The sequence below is a fragment of the Hippoglossus stenolepis genome, chromosome 11, assembly GCF_022539355.2.
Source record: "Hippoglossus stenolepis isolate QCI-W04-F060 chromosome 11, HSTE1.2, whole genome shotgun sequence".
NCBI lineage: Eukaryota > Metazoa > Chordata > Actinopteri > Pleuronectiformes > Pleuronectidae > Hippoglossus > Hippoglossus stenolepis.
In genome coordinates this window covers 4,122,479-4,128,478 of record NC_061493.1, presented here as the reverse complement: position 1 = coordinate 4,128,478, position 6,000 = coordinate 4,122,479, and the positions used below count along the sequence as shown (strand labels likewise).

At 47.6% G+C, this 6,000-nt stretch overlaps 1 protein-coding gene across 1 annotated transcript in view; it reads left to right on the top strand.

The window, feature by feature from the left end:
- The first annotated feature begins 1,034 nt into the window (after positions 1–1,034).
- brinp2 (bone morphogenetic protein/retinoic acid inducible neural-specific 2) overlaps positions 1,035–6,000 on the top strand; it is a 222,190-nt gene continuing 217,224 nt past the window's right edge. Inside the window, exon 1 of the mRNA XM_035170797.2 lies at positions 1,035–1,885. The gene's annotated coding sequence lies outside the window, so the exon portion shown is untranslated. The remainder of the gene's footprint in view (positions 1,886–6,000) is intronic.

The following is a 6,000-nucleotide window of genomic DNA, read 5'->3' as shown; positions in this document are numbered from 1 at the left end:
ATTCTGTGGTGGTCTTGGACATTTGTTCATGTGATCATTAAAACATCCACAAGCAGACAGTTGCTGCTCCTGTGAAGATGTTCCTCAGGTGCCTCTCTAAATCAAATGCTGCCAAGCTCACAGCAGGCGTCTCACTCCAGCGTGGCAGCCAGTGATGAATGCCTCATGTGGCTCTGAGTTAACCAAGTTCATATCGAAACACTCCCCAGAGCGTTTCCATCAATCACAGCCTTTCCCGGGAGCTGTCAGGAGATTTTTGTCGACCCTCTCCCTCTTGCCTATGTGTGGTTGTGCCACAACAATATCCGGCCCACCTCATTTGCTCCCATTACAGAGGCGGCTCATGCTGTTACTTATTTCCCTCCCGACGCCCCTCGGCAGTATATTCAGCATGCACTTCACTCTCCAGCCTCCCTTCAACCACTTACTTATTCATTACAGACTCGAGAAAGCCGCTCGGCTGACAGACACCAGATTTTATAAAGAGAAGGAGGCGGAAAGACGGACAGCCAGAAGTGTATGACTCCGCTGCGTAATGGGGGGGACACTGTCAGAATGAATTTTGTGTTGCCGGGAGTCAAAGCGGATTTGCAGACAAATTTGGCTAAAGCGCTGTGAATGAATGAGGAAAGAGGAGGGAAGCATTTTCACTTTCATTAGCCAGCCCTCCCCTTTGGGCTCAAACACATAGAGCTCAGTGCCTCACACACACACACACACAGACACACACACACACACACACACACACACACACATACACATAACACAAGTCTCAGTTATCCTCCTTTCCTGGCACAAACTGTCTCTCCTCTTTCATCCCACGTTTTCTCTCCATCCTCTCCTCGTCAAGATCTCTCATCCTTCTATCCATTCTTCCCATCCTCTCGTCCTCCTCCCTCCATCCCCTCTCCCCGGTGCTCATCATCATCGCAGCCTCACCTCCTTCCCTCGCCTCCTCCTCCTCCTCCCCCTCCGCTGCTTTCAGCCAATCGCAGCCGAGCGAGGTGTGGTTTCACCCCAGCAGGATGGACAGATCTCGTAGAGGAGAGGAGAGAGAGCGGGAGAGAGGAGGAGAGCGCTGGTGAAAAGAGACGCGCTTCCCCGAGTCACTTGGAAAGGCAACGCCAGTGCTGTGACACCGTGAGTGATGACCGAGGCGCGCAGAGACCCAGGCGATCCGGAATAATAAGACATTTGAAAAAGAAAAGCAAACTGCGGTACAGAGAGGAAGAGGAAGAGGAGGGCGCTCAGCCAGTGGATACCTGTGCGTGTCTGCTCCGGCAGCAGGTGCACCCCCAGCCCCTGTGAGGAGAGAGTTTTCTTTTGGTCCGGAGCGGGAAGAGAGGGAAGAACTAATCTCCCTGGGATTATCTCCCTCCTTTCACGCCCGAGCTCATCCGTTTCTCAGCCACTTTGGGAGCAAACTTTCTCCGCAGCCACTGCTCTGACTAGAACAATATCGTAAGGAGCTTCTTTTAAATTCGTGGACTGTTCGATCAGACTGTTTCCAAACGCGGATTACTGAGGCACACCATCTCCAAGCAGAGCGCGGAAAACCCATTCCGAACTGTGAACTTGTGAGTTGTGGCACGAATCGGAGTCCGTAGTTTGATGTTAATGTTTTGAAGAAGAGGACAATGTCTGGATTATTACAGCCGCTGCTCAGCCTGCCCCGAGGAAGAGGCAGGGACTGAGGGAAGGAGAGAAAGAGGAGAGGAAGAGGAGAGGAAGAGGAGAAGAAGGAGGGAAGTCGGTGGCGTATGGCTGCCGTCCTCTAGTTCGTTTTGCGCCTTTGCCGCACGGGTTTCTCCCTCCTCTTTTTACTGGATACAGGGACACACGCACATCTAGAGGCGCACGGGAAGGACCTGCGTTCACACCCTGGGTGAGTTTTCAGTGTGTGTGTGTGTGTGTGTGTGTGTGTGTGTGTGTGTTTGTTTCCTCTCCTCGGGGGAGGAATGCGACCCCGTGCGTTTTCGTGCCAGGCGCGTTTTTTTACGCGCAACGCACAAGACGGCGGAACGGGTTCGGGTGGTCAGCTGCAGCTCGAGTTGAGATCAGGTCGTGACGCATGATGGATCAGCAGAGAGTGAGGACAGGGGGGGGAAGAGGGGAGAGTTCGAGTTGTGCAAAAAATGTATGTTGTGCAAAAGAGTTGCGCACAACCAAACACACATCGGAGGCCACACGTGGGTCTTTCCGCACTGTTTGTGTGATTGTGTGTGTTTTGAACGTTTGAAAGCCTGTGAAGACGGAGTGAAGCTCCACATCCAGACCATGCTGTGGAAATGTGTGCGAGTTCTGGATTGTGTTGTTTTTTTTGCGTCACTACAACTTTGCAGTTTCCCCTCCGTAGGTGCGTGTTAAGAGCGTGCCTGTGCGCGAAACCCTAATCCAGCCCTGTCCCATCGTTTTACATAAAAGCCAAAGCTGAAGCCCACCTGTCCTTCAACCTCTGCTTTGCGTCGTCTCACCAACGTGCGCGTTTGCGTGTGCGCTCTTGCTCTCCCACTGAAAACCTTCCTGCCTCTCTCTCTCTCTCTCTCTCTCTCTCTTTCGCTCTGCGCACCGTGCATGTGTGCGTGGTACAGTTGCTCCATCAGTCACCCTGGATGCCTGCCACGCACCGTGCAATTTCTCACACGTTCTCTGAACCGTGTAAGCACAACATTTACCTGTCAGCTACTTTGTCGGGACTCGGCTGCTGTATATGTGGCCGCCGGAAATCCTCGGAGAAGAAGAGGCGCTGCTGCCTCAGATTTCACACTGAACGCCCACTGCCGCTGCCAGGGACCCGGGGAGGGGAAGAGATCCTGTCAAACAAATAATGGAGGAGAGAGACGAAAGCGACAAAGTCAGAACCCAACTCCTGCAGCTGGAAAGCAGAGGGAAGAAGGACAACAGCCGTATTTGATCTCTAAATACTGTGGCAGTCCAGTAAATCCACACACACCTGGCAGCGTTAAATCCCGCAGGTAGACGTCAGCAGCTTCAGTTAGCGTTCACATCCCACATCAGAATGGAGAAACATGTGATGTTAGTGAGGTGGACAGTGGCATGATTGCTGTTGTCAGGCCCGTTTGAGTGTTTCTGAAACTCCCAATCTCTCACACTCTCTGGAGTTTTTACTCTAGAGACTGGTGAGTAAAACAAAAGAGTGAGTTCTGCAAAACCGGAAAAAACCTCGACGATGAGATGGGTCAGAGGAGAAAGGCTACGGCATACCTCAGATAACCCCTTTACAACTGTGGTGAGCAGATCAGCATCTCAGAGTGAACAACACACCCAAACCTTGAGGTGGACGGGCTTCGGTCTCCACTCCGTCTGCCAAGAACAGAGAATGTGAGGCTGCTGTGGACGGGGGTGGTGGTGTAATGGTGTGGGGGAGTCCGAACGTCAAATCCAACCCATTTCGTGAACATGACCATGTCACCCAGATGTGAGGAACACAGTCGTGATGTGGCAGAACAGGAGATTGGCAGCGTGGGTGTGCGGAAATGATGTCATGCGGTCAACATGGATCAGGGTCTCGGGGGAAAGTGCTCAACACCTTGTGGAATCCGATGACTTCAAAGAACTGAGGCAGTTTGGAGGAGATTGAGGGGCTCATCCGCAGTACTGGTGTCACGACTGTGTATTTAAGTGGAGGTGGGATGTGCTTAGTGGACCTTGTTGTGATCTACTGTGGCACTGAGAGAGAGCTTGACACTCAGAGATCTAATGACATGTTGTGTGAAGGCGGTGGGAGTGTACATCCACGCTGATGTCCGGATTGAAAAAGGAGTATTGAACACTTGATGACTGTGATCAGTGACATCTGGTGCTGAAGGGGGAGCGGGGACAGAGTGTCCAGGAGCGAATCTGTTCAGGTGGGAGGGACAAATAACAAGTGGTCTTCCACCGCGAGCCTCCAGGACAGTGTCAATACCACTCATCTCTGGAACTCTGCTGTAGAGAACAACATTCTTTTATAGGATTACATATCCTTGCTTGGTTTTCTTTTACCTTGGGCTAAATCAGACTGCAGGTGGGCAGCTGGATTGAGATCCGGCCTTTCAGACGCACTCGTGATGCTTCTCCACCTATTAGGCTTACAATGCAAGGATTGTGAAGCAGCGGCTCCCAGGGCACAGGCGTGTGAATGGGTTGTGTCTCTTTCTAATTGTGTCGTGTTTCTCTGCGGCATCTCATTGTGGCCATTGGGATCCTGGGTGTGTACCCATGAGGCCAGCTCAGTTATTCACCCGTGTCCGCACACTGAACCTGAACGCTTGCTTTGGCGAGAAGGCTTGTGCAAACACATGGAATTATTTTGGAGAAGTCGGAAATGTACACACAATCCTTCTTTTTAATTGAGAATAAAAAAAAACATCTTTTATCTTTCAGTAGTCTGTAACAATATGCACTTATGAAGTAACCCAACTTTACATTACAGAAAACAACTGTGCGCATGTTAAAAAAAAGAAAGTTGGAACGACTCATTTTGTTTTATATACATTTTTAATTAGTTGTTAATAATTTATTATTGACACCCTTGATTTGGACTTTAGAGAATTGTAAAATAACTCTCCAGTTTAAGCAGATGCAGTGAATGGTAATGAACGCTGGCACTTCAGATTAATGACATTACTCAGACATCTTTGTCAAACACTCCACTAACTCAAGATAGTCCACACATAAACAATAGCAAGACGGTATTGGATTAAAAAGGTGAAAGAATATTTATGGTGTCCTTTCTGGTGTCTTTATTTTTAGAAAATCTTTTTCTTAGAAGTGTTGCATGATATAAAAACCATTCTACATGATTCAAGATGACATTTTTGCTCAACACGCAGAATGGACAAAGTTGGAGGTGAAGCAGCTTCATCATAAAACCTGAAACGTTTTTCAACTATTTAAACATCCACAAAACAACAATCATTTGTAGGTGCTTCAATTACGAGAAGAGATGTTTTATAACAATCGTTAAATATCAAAATACCTATTTTACACCCTCGATAGAAAGTGTAATTGTAAGTCGCTTTGGATAAAAGCGTCAGCTAAATGACATGTAATGTAATGTAATGTATTGAAGAAAAAAAAGTCCAGAATGTTGGACGCTGAAAAAAATCATTCTTCACTATCCACATTTCTTTGTGCCTACCAACCTCAGATGTAGAAATATGTCTCAATGCACTCCCATTATATCTGGTTTGTTTTTTTCAAGTGAAACTACATCACAGCATGACACAGAAACGAGGCATTCACCTGTGGTTTCTGTTGATGATTGTTGTCTCGGGTTTAGAATCATAAAGCAGGCAATTGCTAGGGTGATGGCCACAGTTGGCGGAATGAAACATATGACTCATCGGTTATCTTCATGCGTTCCCCGAGTGTTCAAACATTTCGGCAAAGCAATAAAATAAGAGCAAAATTAAACCCCTTCTCATTTTGCTCAGGAGGACCCGGTGGGATCCGTTCATCGGCCCCAGATGGTCCCCGTTCTGTACTTTTTAAAAAGTATATTACTCTGTATGGAAATTTGTTTATCGTCTCCCTCAGTCGTAATAAGCAGTTCTCACCAGGCGCATTCCACAGCAAACAGCTCCACATCCAATCCCTCAGATATTTCTATACTCTTTAGTATAATTCTATGTGTATTTCTGTATTTTCCCCTTGGAAATATTTTCTTAGCGAGCTGGAATCTGTGTTTTTCTTTCCCAAGATCAAGACATCAGGTGTTATTAACGTTTCCCCTTGAAAACACAGTCAGATTCTGTACAATTGCAAAGTTCCAGTGGAAGCACATTCAGTGCTGGAAAAGATAATATCTCCTCTCACCTGTTGTCCTTCTCTCAACAAAAAACGATTCATTTGACCTCTTATTTCGTTCACTTATTCTCCCTCACATTTCTCTCACCCAAGGTTGCATATTTATAGGACGCTCTCCACCCGTCTCTGACCTTTGCTCTGCCTCATAAGAGATCTAAAAAAAAATCAGAGCTGGATCTACCGTCGCTA